The sequence below is a fragment of the Suncus etruscus genome, chromosome 18 (genome assembly GCF_024139225.1).
Source record: "Suncus etruscus isolate mSunEtr1 chromosome 18, mSunEtr1.pri.cur, whole genome shotgun sequence".
In the NCBI taxonomy this organism is placed as follows: Eukaryota; Metazoa; Chordata; class Mammalia; order Eulipotyphla; family Soricidae; genus Suncus; species Suncus etruscus.
This window is the reverse complement of record NC_064865.1, coordinates 25,523,837-25,537,001: the sequence shown is the minus strand read 5'-3', so window position 1 is coordinate 25,537,001 and position 13,165 is coordinate 25,523,837. Positions and strand designations below refer to the sequence as shown.

The window sequence follows — 13,165 nt, the reverse complement described above, 5'->3', positions numbered from 1 at the left end:
GGAAGCTAAGAATTACATCAAGGTCAACCACATGTAAGGCAAACACTCTAGGTGCTGCATTATTTCTCCAGCCCTTATAACTGAAAAGTTTAAGGAATAATTCCAGGATAGGTGATCCCAGCTCTCTCTCTCATCCCTTCCTGGAAACAGGCAGATTTGAAGCTCTTGCTCAATCCTGAGGCCAGAGTGAGGCGAGAGGCATATGTTTCCCAAAGAAAAAGGCCGTGTTGGGGCTAGAGATGAAGTCCAGCAAGTAGAAATGCTTGCCTGTTGTCTCCTGCATCCATCCATGAGAGCTGGAAGCTCGGAAGAGGACACGTTTCCCTTTGCTTACTCTGGAGTCACCAGAGAAGTTCACACTGGGAAATTCACACTGGGAGATTCACACTGAGCAGCAGATATGTCATTGATAGAGGAGTGTAATTTGAGGGCTAGAGGCTAGAGGCGCAGGCAGCTCAACACAAGCAGCTGATGTAGCAGTCTGAGACTGAGTTTTTGTTTTCAGCTACACTCTGCTGTGCTGGTCTGTGCTCAGAAGGCTCTGGCTGTGCAGAGGGGCCATATGTGGCAGCCATGAGTAAGGAAAGTAACTTAATTTAACACCTGTATTATCTCACCCTCCCATGAGTAATCTCTTATTTATTTCAACCTTTTTTTTTTATTGTGGACACAGTGAATTACAAATCTTTCACAGTGATATTTAAGGCACATAGTAATCATGAATGAGGGGCATTCCCACCACCAGTGTTGTCCTCCCTCCACCCGTTCCCTGCATGCATCCCACTTCCCCCTCCTCTACCCTCTTTTTATTTCTTATTTTTATCATAACACTGTGATTTACCAAGTTGTTTATAATACAGTTGTTTCAGGCTTTATATATTCAAACACCAATCCCACCACCAGTGTGACCTTCCTTTCACTAGTGTCCCCAATCTTCTACCCACCACCATAGCCTGCCTTATGTAGGCACAAACAAACTTAGTTCATATTACTTGTTACAACACAAAGGCCAATGGAATTATTAAAACTTCGATCATTAGGGGCCGGAGAGATAGCATGGAGGTAAGGCGTTTGCCTTTCATGCAGGAGGTCATCGGTTCGAATCCCGGCGCCCCATATGGTCCCCTGTGCCTGCCAGGAGCAATTTCTGAGCCTGGAGCCAGGAATAACCCCTGAGCACTGCCAGGTGTGACCCAAAAACCAAAAAAAAAAAAAAAAAAAAAACTTCGATCATTGGGACTGGAGAGATAGCATGGAGGTAAAGCGTTTTCCTTGCATGCAGGAGGTCAGTGGTTCGAATCCCGGCATCCCATATGGTCCCCTCAGCCTGCCAGGAGCGATTTCTGAGCATAGAGTCAGGAGTAACACCTGAGCACTGCCGGGTGTGTCCCCCCCCCAAAAAAAAAAAGAAAAAGAAAAAGAAAAAGAAAGAAAGAAAGGGGAATCTGCCCCCCCCCCGCCCTTCTGAGAAGTCCACAGAGAAATCAGCCAGGACCAGACTGCCTAGAAGTAATGGCAGCCATTCTAGAAGAATAATCAAGCCCGAATGAAGTCCTGAAGGCAGGCCCTAATCCAATCTGACATTTTTGTTTGTTTGTTTTATTAAATCACTGTAAGATTCAACAAAATTGCCCAGTGCTCATCCCTTCGAGACTGGTTTTTTATTTTATTAGTTTAAAAAAATTTTAGCCACATTCAGCAGGCTCAGGAGTTATTCCTGGATCCATGCTCAGAAATCACTCTTGGTAGGTTCAGGGTTCTATATAGGGTGAACTCAGATTGGCCCGGGTCATCTGAGTACAAGGCAAATGTCTTACCTTTGTGCTATCACTCTGGCCCAAGACTGGTATTTTAATTTTTATTCTAATTTGGTGAAGTAGGATTTATTGAAACTTACTTGGAACATGTGAGGAGAGGAAGAGAAAGTTTTCAAGAGAAGACACAGGCTTTTCTAGAGTAAAAATAGACAAAACGCATCTAGACACATGACATATGTGTTAAAGGGCGAACAGGGGCTTGAAGAGCCAGCCAAGACTGGTGTTTTTATAAGAAAGAAAAGGGCTCAAAAGATAGATACAATGGATAGTCATTTGCCTTGCACATGACTAACTGTGGTCTGGTTCTCTGGTACCACATATGGATGCTGGAGCTCTGACAGGAGTAGTGATCCCTGAGCACAGAGCCAAAAGTACTGCTGGGTGTGGCCCTCAAAAAGAGGAAAAGTGATTTGGAGAGGCTACACAGACAGAGACAAATCTGATGAGGAGATACAGGGAGGAGACCATTGATAGAAACCAAGAAAAGTGACCAGATCTTACCCTTCCTTCACAGCCCCCAGGGGGAGCCTCCCAGGTCCCCAGGCCTGAGAAAATTTCTATTATTTTTTGTTTGTTTGTTTTGGGGTCATGCCCAGCGATGCTCAGGGCACATTCCTGGCTCTGTTGTTAGGAATCACTCCTGACCAGCTCTGGGGACTATCTAGAATGCTGGAGATGAAACCTGGGTCAGCCCTGTGCAAGGTGCCTCTGTACCATATCTCTAGCCCCAAGTGAGGACATTTCTGTGGCCCCACTCGCCCCCATTGTGACCATTTTCAGGGTAGATCTAGCAAATGGACAGATGGAAGCTGTCTTTTATCCCAGATAAAAGATTCTCCTAGTAGTTCTTAGGGTGTTCATGCACATGGTTCAAACAAAGAGCTTGAGGTGAGTCAATGACCCAGTTCTCCTCGCCCACCTTCCCCTCTTCCTTCTTTCCGGGTGCATAGAGATGCTTTGCAGTCAGCTGCAGCAATTAACGGGTGGAGAGGGCACATCAAAGCTGGAGGCCTGCACTAGTTTGTCATTCGAAAGAGAATGTTCTGAGGCAGAAATGAGTGGCAGCTGTCATTGGGAGGTGACCTGTAAGGGAGTGGGAGGAAGAATTTTTCTATCTGGCTAATGAGCACCTGAAGCTTTGCATCCTGGTGTCTAGGAAACTATGGAAGGGGGTTGCTTTATTCCTGTAACCAGGGCATCGCTTTCTCCACCCTTGTGGCATATGGTACCAGGGAGTGAACTGGGATCTTGTGCCAGCTAGCCACCTGGCCTACTACTTGAGCTATGTCTGTGGCCTCTGAAGGCAAATTTCATTTTATTTCCATTTTAAATTTTGACTTAAGAGGCTGGAGTGATAGTAGTGTGTTTGCTTTGCATGTGGCTGACCCAGGTTTGATCCCTGGCACCCTATATGAATGGTTCTGGCTATGTGTTTAGGAGGCTGCCTGGGAGTGCTCAGGAGCTACTTTTACAAAGTTGGGTCATTGGGATCCAAGTCAAGTGCCTTACTCCTGTGCTGGATGGGTATGCATATGAATATGCAAATTGCTATAAGCAGAAGCTTTCTCAGCCACATGGTCTGTCACACTGAAGCTCTGTCACCCAGAGGGAAGGGCCCATGGCAATAAATTCTTGGAAGTAATAAAATCAGCTAGTCTAAATAAAGGTACTAGTGATCAAGGCCTGATCTTTTTTCAGATCTTTAACTGAATGGATCCAGAAAAGACTGGAACCCCCTCCTTGAAAGGAAGGTCAAGGAAGGACAGGAAGAAATATTCAACAATATAATCAACTACTTCCTGGCAACCACCCTACCTATGGGCTTTTAGGTAGAAAGCCCCAGGTGGAGCAGGTTTGGAGAAACCCTATGTAAGCCAACTTGGAACAAAAGAGGGATGCACATGTGTTCCCTAAGCGCACACACATGATCCCACATGCACACATCACCCACATCACTTCTCTTGAGATGTGGACTTCACTGGGCTGTCTTGGAGAAGCATGTGAGCTGCAAGAAGGATGTGATAGCAGAATCGTGTTTCTGAGAGCAGGTACCTACATGGAAAGGGGAGAAACTGTGTCTGCTTATGCGGAACTCAGTATGCCAGAAGCTTTGCTCTGGGGCTCGGAAGTGGAGGGCCTGCCTGTCAGTGAGTGCACAGGGCTGGCAGTCAGCAGGGAGAGAACACAGAGCAGAGGGAAGAGGGGAAGGCAGGATGGCCTGGACTCAACCAGGAGCTGGGGGTCAGTCTCTGCTCAGGAGGTGTAAGTCTTTTCTGAGGGAGTATCTGACCCCTGCATGCATTTGGTTGTACCCCCATACCCCATCATGGGAGATGCAGATTGAGCTCTGTCCTCAAAGGTTCATTTTGGGGTGAAAAGCAAAAAATAAAGGGAAATGGGGCTGGAGTCGAATCAATAGGAGAGTGGTTAGTGTTTGCCTTGCACACAGTAAACCTGAGTTGAATCCCTGGTATCCCATATGATCCCCCAAGCACCATCAGGAGTGATTTCTGAGTGCAGAGCTGGGAATAACCTTTGAGCGCTGCTAGGTGTGACTCAAAAGCCAAAGGGAAGAAACCCTATTTAAGGCCACTTGAGCCTGTCCAGGAAGGCCCATCTAGGAGACTTCCTTGGGGAGCTGGGAAATGTCATGGAAAAGCAGAGCTCAAGTCTAGGCTCACCACGCTTGCCAGCTCCCTTGAGGCTGATGTTCTAGCCACCTTCAGGGCTCCCTGGAATTCCCCTACCACCATCTGCTCTAGGGATTCTCAATTATATACCTGTTGTCATACCTGCCTGCCCTTTGGTTCTTCCTCTGAGACACTGACCCTCTGGTTCACTTGTTCCCTTTAGTTTTGGGGCCATACCCAGCTTTACTCAGGGGTTACTCTGAGTTCTGTTCTCAGGATCAAGGGAGGCTAGGACTTGGAGGACAGTATGGGAGCCTGGAAATTGAATCCAAGCACCTTTTTTGGGGGGGCACACCCAGTGACGATCAGGGGTTACTCCTGGCTATGCGCTCAGAATTGCTCCTGGCTTACGGGACCATATGGGATGCCAGGGATCGAACCGAGGTCCGTCCTGGGTCAGCCACGTGCAAGGCTTGCACCACTGCTTGGGCCCCTGAAGCGCCCTTTTTGCTGTACTTTCTATCTCTTGGGCCCAATTATCGACTCCCTGGTCACTGAAATGTCTATTCCAGGGCTTGTACGATAACTTGGTGGCTTCAATCACTTTTTTCTCTCTTTGGAGCCACTGCTTGTACAGAGGCACTCCGGAGAGCCCTGCAAGTAAGGGAAACCAAATCCAATATCCTCTTTCCTTCCGGGTCTTGAACCCCAAATGGCAGGGAAGTAAGCTTGAAGGGTTTGGCACGGACTTTGCCTGTGGGAGACCCCAGATCAATCCCTGAGCCCTGCTAGAAGCTGTTTCTTTCACAAACACAGGAGTAGCCCAGAAACCTAGAACTGGAGAGAGTATGGGGTAGGCATCTGCCTGGCATTTAGCTGACCCAGGTTTGATTCCTGGCATCCCATATGATCCCTGAACTCTGACAGAAGTAATCGCTGAGCTCAGAATCAGGAGGGAGCCCTGAGCACAGTTAAATGTGACCCAAAACGACAACCACTACCACTTAAACAGGCATCACAAAACTTAAAGACCAGCTATCCACATGGTTCTGATTTGCTTCAAGCTCTGTTTTCCATTGTGGCCTACCCTGAAAACTGGTTGTAGACACCATGCTTGTGTAGGAGCACACCTAACTGCAAACAGTTAGTGTTTCTCAGCCATCTACAAGTCAAAATCAAAGAAGAAACTCCAGGGGCTGGAGCAATAGCATAGCGGGAAAGGCACATGGCCTAAATGGGTTCGATCCCTGGCATCCCATATGGTCCCCTGAGCACTGACAGAAATGATTCCTGAGTGCAGAGCCAGAAATAACCACTGTGCACCATGGGGTATGGCCCAGCAACAACAACAACAACAACAACAACAAAAGAACAGAAAGAAAAGAAAACCTCAGTTTCCCCTTGTCAGCTGCTGTGATGTTTTCCTGGTCCCATCCTACATTTTTAAACATTTGTGTCATTCCTCAAGACCATAAAATTGGGGCCAGCGAGGTGGCGCTAGAGGTAAGGTGTCTGCCTTGCAAGCGCTAGCCAAGGAAAGGACCGCGGTTCCATCCCCCGGCGTCCCATATGGTCCCCCCCCAAGCCAGGGGCAATTTCTGAGCGCTTAGCCAGGAGTAACCCTTGAGCATTAAACGGGTGTGGCCCGAAAAACAAAAACAAAAACAAAACAAAACAAAAAAAGACCATAAAATTCTGCCTCAGAGCTTAGGATCCCTGAAAGACTAAGATAATAAATAGACAAAGTCAAGCCCAAAACTCAGACAAGCCAAACCTCTCTGTAGGATCACATTCTTTGTCATCATCTTATCAATTGATAAAGAATAAAAAGAGCCTTTGAAAGCCTATACAAAGACTCCATTTTTCCGTGAAACTCCCACTTTGTGAGCCATATTTAACTTAGTCCTATACTAAGTTCCTTCCCAGGAGGGAAGTTCTTTTTCCTTCTTTTTACCTTTCAATAAAATTTCTATCTTCTGAATCTGAGCATGTTTATCACTTAATATTTTCTTTCTTTTCTTTTCTTTTCTTTTTCCTCTCCTTTTTTTTCTTTTTGTCTTTGGGCCACACTTAGTGGCACTCAGCGGTTATTCCTGGCTCTGTGCTCAGAAATTATTTCTGGCAGATGTGAAGGACCATATGGGATGCCAGGGATCTAACCTGGGTTGGCTGTGTGTAAGGCAAACACTCTCTCGCTATGTCATCATTCCCACCCCATATTACTCAGTATTCTCAAGATGAAAATATTGAAATAATTCCATATTTTGAAGGTTTCTGAGAATCATGGACCAACAGAGACAGTGCTGTCACCAACCATTCCTGCATCAAAATCATCCTTCCCCTCGCATATCCAGGCAATTGTGCTTTGTGCTGACCTGAGCTGGGTTGTGTCTCTCAGAACTTCCCAACATCCCCTCAAGTGCTGCTCAGGTCCAGAGTGCTAGCTTGACAGAAATGATTAATACAGAGAATCTTCAAAAAGCTCATCCTACAGCTTGTCCTGGCTTGCTCAGTCTCCTCCTGGTACCCCAGGTCCTACGGCCTCTGACTTCCTAAACCTGAGAACACTCTTGGTGCCAGAGTACCCCCTTCTCAGGCCCATCTCCCTAAATCCTCCTCCTAACAAAGCCACCTCCTTCCCCCTAGTCTGTGAGGTGATGACAAGTTTCAGGGTCTTTGCTTTCCTTGCTGCAATCAAAGGCCTTCCGCTGCTTTGTCATGATGGTTATAAGTGACGGTTTTGGCAAAATCATTGCTTATCATCACGATTAGCAATTCCCTCTTCTCTGCTGACCACAGAGAGAAGCAAAGGGAAATCGGTGGCCCCTTTGACATTTCCTTCTAGCTGTGCTCTTGTGTTTATCTGGGAGATGTGTGCTTACCATCTCTCCGTGCATTTTTATACAAGTAAATTGATACCATCGTCCCACATCAATAGCTGCATTTTGTTAATGTGATTTTAATGACTGCATGGGCTTCTTGGGTATAGCCACACAGACCTGAATAGATAAGATTCAATGCATTCAGATTGGTTTCAGCATTTCTTTCTTTCAGTCTGTTTCAGCATCTGGGCCCCGTAGCCTACTGTCCTTGCACACTTGCCTCGATTCCTTCAGGACCATATCCCACATTTCCTGGCTGAGAGTGTGGGTATGCCTGAGTGTAAAACAATCCTTGGAGTCTGCTTTGAGATTCTTCCTAATGGTTCTAGTAATTTCTTGGGCTGCTACCACAAACTGCCATAAACTTGATGACATTTTTGTGGTGACACCACCAGTGCTGCAATTGTGTTAATTACACCATATTTGAGTGTGATGTGTCAGTATGTTTAAAAAAATATGAGGGGCCGGAGTGGTGGTGCAAGTGGTATGGTGTTTGCCTTGCATGCGCTAACATAGGACAGACTGAGGTTCGATCCACTATGATCCCATATGGTCCCCCAAGCTAGGAGCAATTTCTGAGAGCATAGCCAGGAGTAACCCCTGATCGTCACCGGGTGTGGCCCAAAGACAAAACAAAACAAAAAGTGAAAAGGAACAAAAATAAATTAAATGAAATTAAAAAGAAGAGTGAGGGACCGGAAAGATAGCACAGCGGTAGGGCATTCACCTTGCAAGCAGCCAACCAAAGTTTGAATCCTGGCATCCTATATGGTCCCCCTTGCCTGCCAGGAGTGATTTCTGAGCGCCGCCAGGTGTAGCCCAAAAACAAAAAAGAAAAAGAAGAGTGAGGGAAAGGGAGAGGGTAGTAGGACAGGAGAAAAGAGAAGGGGAGAGGACAGGAGGGGAAGAGAGGGGAGAGAAGAGGGGAATATAGAGAACGTTGGGACCTGAATTCTGAACAAGGTGGGACGTCATTTTGTAAAGGCCACATGGCAGGCTTCTCAGGTTCTGAGCAGGGAGAGATGCCATTTTGTAAGAACCACCTGGTGTAGGTCTTCACAAGCCTGTTTCCATGGACACCACACAAGCTACTTGGCCATATTAGGTAGCCTATCAGTAAAGATAAGGGAGCAGTAGGATGGTTCCCCTAGAGAAAGCTGGAACCTCCCTATATCCTTTCCCTATAAAATCATCCTCATGACCTTGGGTGGGGCTCATCGCCTTCAGGGGATGGCCCTGACTAGCCAGTGTGGAGGTCTTGTTGGCAAATGAACTAAAGTATTAAACTTTATTCCACCTGTGTGGTCTTATCCTTCTATTCTGGACCTGAGCAAATAGGAGAGAAGAAAAGAGAAGAGGGGAAGTGAGAGTTAGATAGTAAAGAGGAGGGGAGAGAAGAGGAGAAGAAAAGAGAGAAGGGGGAAAAGAGGTGGGGAGGGGAGATGGGGAAGGGAAGACAGGAGAAAGGATAGAAGGGAAGGGGAGAAGAGAGACTCCGGAGAAACTGCAGATGCTCCTTGGAACTCTCAAGAGAGTCCCCTGCAGTCCTGGTATGCAAGGCATTGTTTTCTATTTGGTTGGTTTTGGTTTTGTTTAGGAAGCCACACCAGTGATGCTTGGGGCTTACTCCCTGGTTCAGGGATCAGGGATCATTTCTGACAGTGCTTGGGGGACCATATGGCCTGCCAGGGGTTGCATATGTGGGCTGCATGCGAGGTAAGTGCCTACTCACTGTAGTATCTCTTTGACACCTGGTTTATAAGTCTTCTGGAAAGCAAATTCTTCTGGGTCTCTTTAGAAGGTATCAAAAGGCATCCCTGAATTCAGGGGCAAGAAAATGAATTGTTTTGTGAGTTCCAAGAACATATATCTAGGATGGCTGAAATCACAAAATGTTATGATGCTGCAATCTGGTGGGTGTTTTTTTTGGGGGGGGGGAGGAGGAGGTTCTGAGTCATATCCACTGGTGTTCAGCAGTTACTCCTGGCTTTGTACTCAAGAATCACTCCTGGCAGCCTCAGGGGATCATATGGAATGCTGGGGATAGGACCTGGGTTGGTCACGTGCAAGGGAAATATCCTACCCGATGTCCTATCACTCCTGCTTCAGATGCTACTATCTTAGCTCTGTCAGACACTGAGCCTGAGGGTCTCACCACTGAACTCACAACTGGTCTCACAACTGGACTCATCAAGATGTCCATGCTCAATGCTTGTGATATATTGGAGACACGGAGGAGTTTTTCCAGTTATTCAGGCCTAGAGATTCCTCAAGCCTGTTGATTGCTGCCACAAGTGAACATGGCCCCTCCCTGACCTTGACTTTGGGCTTCCCAGAATTCCTTAACTGGGCTCTACCAGAAGAGACACATGGTTGAGCCAGAAGCTGGCACAAAGGGTCTAGCACTTGCTTTATATGCAGCTGCTCCAGGCTCAATCCCTGGCACTGTGTGGGGTTCCCTGAGCACATCAGGAGTGATCTTTGAGTATACAGACAGGAGGAAGCTGTGAACACTGCCAGGTGTGGCCAAACCAAACCAAATAAACAAAACCAGAAGACACATATGATACAAGGTCAGCCTGGCTGCTGTCCTGAGGGCCACTTCTAGGGGATGCTCCAAGGACCAGAGAGAGGATGAGGTATGATTGTCAAGGGACTGTCTGGCAGGGGTCACCCAGAACCATAGAGTTAAGCTGCTCTGAAGGAGAAATATGTTCTTGGAACCTTTGGTAAACTCTCTGAGAATACTGTCAAATGCACCATTAAGTGGTTAAATTGAGAACCCCAAAATTTTTCTCTTTTTTTTTTTGGATCTCACTGGTGATGTTCAGAGTTTTTTCTGGCTCTGTACTCAGGAATTTACCTGGCAAGCTTGGGGGACCATATTGATTGCCAGAGATTGAACCCAGGTTGGTCTCATGCAAGCCTACCCGCTGTGCTATCACTCTTGTCCCTGAGAACTCCAGAATTTTATTTCATTTTATTTCATTTTATTTGCGAGTTTGGTGATCAGGCCACACAATTCTCAGGGGCTACTTCGAGGTACTCAGAAAAATTGTGTTCTTCTGGGGATCACACTTAGGCCTCCTGCCTTCAAGTGTAAGAGGGCTCAAACCCTAGTTCACTGATTTCGAGACAAGTGGTAGTAAAAGAATTGACCAGGAGAGCAAAGGATGTTTATTTGAAGCAGGTAGGCTGAGAGAGAGAGAGAGAGAGAGAGAGAGAGAGAGAGAGAGAGAGAGTTGTATAGCAAAATCTTGGGGATTCTTTTTATTTCAGTTTGGGGTTATACTCAGGTTACACCTGACTGTGCTTGAGGATCACTCCTAGTGTGCAAGGCAAGTGCCCTATTTGCTATACTACTATTCTCTCTCTCTCTCTCTCTCTCTCTCTCTCTCTCTCTCTCTCTCTCTCTCAGCTACAACAGGAAGTGCAAACCCCAGTCAGTCACCTATAAGGCAAACCACTGCACTATTGCTCCAGCCCCAGCCCCACTATCCAGTTTTGCCCCTCTCTGCCATGTCTTCCCTGAAGGAAACCTGCCATATTGGACTGTGCGTTGGATTCCCTATCAGAGGGGTGGGGAGGAGAAAAAATGAACAAACACACACAATGCAGATTCGGGTGGAGGGATACATGTATCAGGCATCATTGTTTACATCCTGCCATCTGAACCTTTCACCTTCACGGAAACCTAATATGGAGTTGAGACTTCTGTTCTGGTCCAGTCGTTTGGACTTGGAGTTCCTGCTAATTAAATCACATCAGATTTGTGATCAGTGAAAGAAGCATTGAGCTTTTTCCTCACAATTCCCCTCTAAGCACGCCTCCCTTGATGACCCAGCATTTTTCTTTGGAACTTCCTGCATATTGGTTCCTCTTAAAGGTCCTCTCATGGCTGGTGCTAGTCCCTCAATGTACTTCCTTAGGTACCTTGTGTCTCAGGCTCTGTCATTTGTGCTCGAGCTGGAGTCAGCTGTCTTTCTGCAGAGAAAGAGAAGGAGGAAGAGCTTCTAAAGACCCAAATAAGCCAGTGGAAGAGAGCAATGGCTTAAAGGGCTGGTGGATCCCTCAGGGTGAATTCTCGGGTAGTTTTGCCTGCTGGATCCCAGGGTGACTCCTCGATGGTTCCCTGAGCACAGCAGACACAACCTTTGAGGATCAAGTATGCCCCAACAGCCAAGAAAAAGGCCCTCATCAGTCAGGCTAGATGATAGCTTCTAACTTTCTCATTGACGTCAACACACACACAAAAAAGAGCAGAAACATAAACATACAGTCCGATGAATTATCACATATTAAATGCCTGTGTAACAGCCCATGTCAAGAGAGAGAACATTAAGCTGGGAATGTTTTAATAAGCAATTTTCTTCCCCTGCGCAGCCCTCTTAGCTAATTATTATCAAGGTTGCTTCACAGAGGAGGCTGCCCTAGGACAGGGCCAAGTCCCCCATTCCACAGCAGGGTCTGGGCAATGCATGGAATGACTACGGCCCACACTTCAGGCCTCCCACCCGGGGAATCTGTTCGGGGGCAGGGGATGGAAGAGCCTCATGGGGAAGAACCTGGCAAGCAGGCAGGAGGTCTGAAGGGGTCACACGCTGGATTCTTGAATCACTGGGTCCTTATAATAGGTGTAAGGAGACATCCAGGAACCAAGGAGACTTCCAGGCCCCAGCTCTGTTGTGCTTCTACAGAAGCTGGAAAAGCAATGGAGACATTTGAGGACTTAGCTATAGGTTAAGGTAGCTCATTATATCTACTTATTTGTTTAGTGGGGGGTGTTGGGCCAGGCATGGTGGTGCTCAGGAGCTACTTCTGACACTTTGCCCAGGGGTCGGTTGTTCTAGCTGTCCTCTGTGTTTAGGGGTCATTCCTAGCTGATAACTTGTGGTGTCAGTGATCAAAGTGGGTTAGCCACATGCAAGCTAAGCACCTTATCCTTCCTATATTAGCTCTGGCCCTGATAGAGCTGCTATTTCTTTGGAGGAATTCCACACCTGGCTATGCTCAGTCCAGCTTGCAATGTTCTTGGGCATCTGGGATTCAGGCCAGGTGCTCAAAAGAGCTGTATGTCTGTCACTTCTAACCTGGAACTTGATGTTTTCGTTCAAAAGGGAACATTTCTCATTGCCTGCTCTCTACGAGTTAGCAGAGAACAGTAAAAGTGGCAATTACGTTCTGCATCTGATTTAGTCAAACACTCAGTGCTAACAAAGAAATATGTTTAATGCACTCACTAGAGTCCTAGAGATCGTTAGCATTTGATCATTGCTATTTCTCATGGCTAAATCAATACTTTAAAAGAAATTAAAGGAAAATTCTTGTCTACGATATAGACTTGAAAAATAATGTGCAAGTTCCTAATTGACCTGAAAGTCTGTTCCTTCCCTTTACACAAAAGTACTGGCTCCATAAGTAAAAATTTTATTCCCTCTATCCCTAAAGGATGAAAGCCCTGTATTAAAATCTTCTAGTCAGGGCCTGGAAAGATAGTACAGTGGGTAGGGCACTTACCTAAACACAACTGACCCAGGTTTGATTCTCAATAACTCATATGGTTCCCTGAGCACTTCCAGGAGTAATTCCTGAGTACGGAATCATAAGGATCATTAGGTGTGGCCCAAAAACAAACAGACAAAAAAGCTTCTGAGATCATCAATTTTTCAATTAATCTGGAATCACTTTTTTGGGGGGAAGGTCACATCCAGCAGCGCTCAGGGGTGACTCCTGGCTCTACGCTCAGAAATCGCTTCTGGCAGGCTCGGGGGGACTACATGGGATGCTGGGATTCGAGCCACTGTCCTTCTGCATGCAAGGCAAACGCCTTACCTCC

The 13,165-nt window shown here is 46.6% G+C and overlaps 1 protein-coding gene across 1 annotated transcript in view; it reads left to right on the top strand.

The window, feature by feature from the left end:
- MTHFD1L (methylenetetrahydrofolate dehydrogenase (NADP+ dependent) 1 like) overlaps window positions 1-13,165 on the top strand; it is a 641,585-nt gene that overhangs the window by 186,761 nt on the left and 441,659 nt on the right. The window lies entirely within an intron of this gene.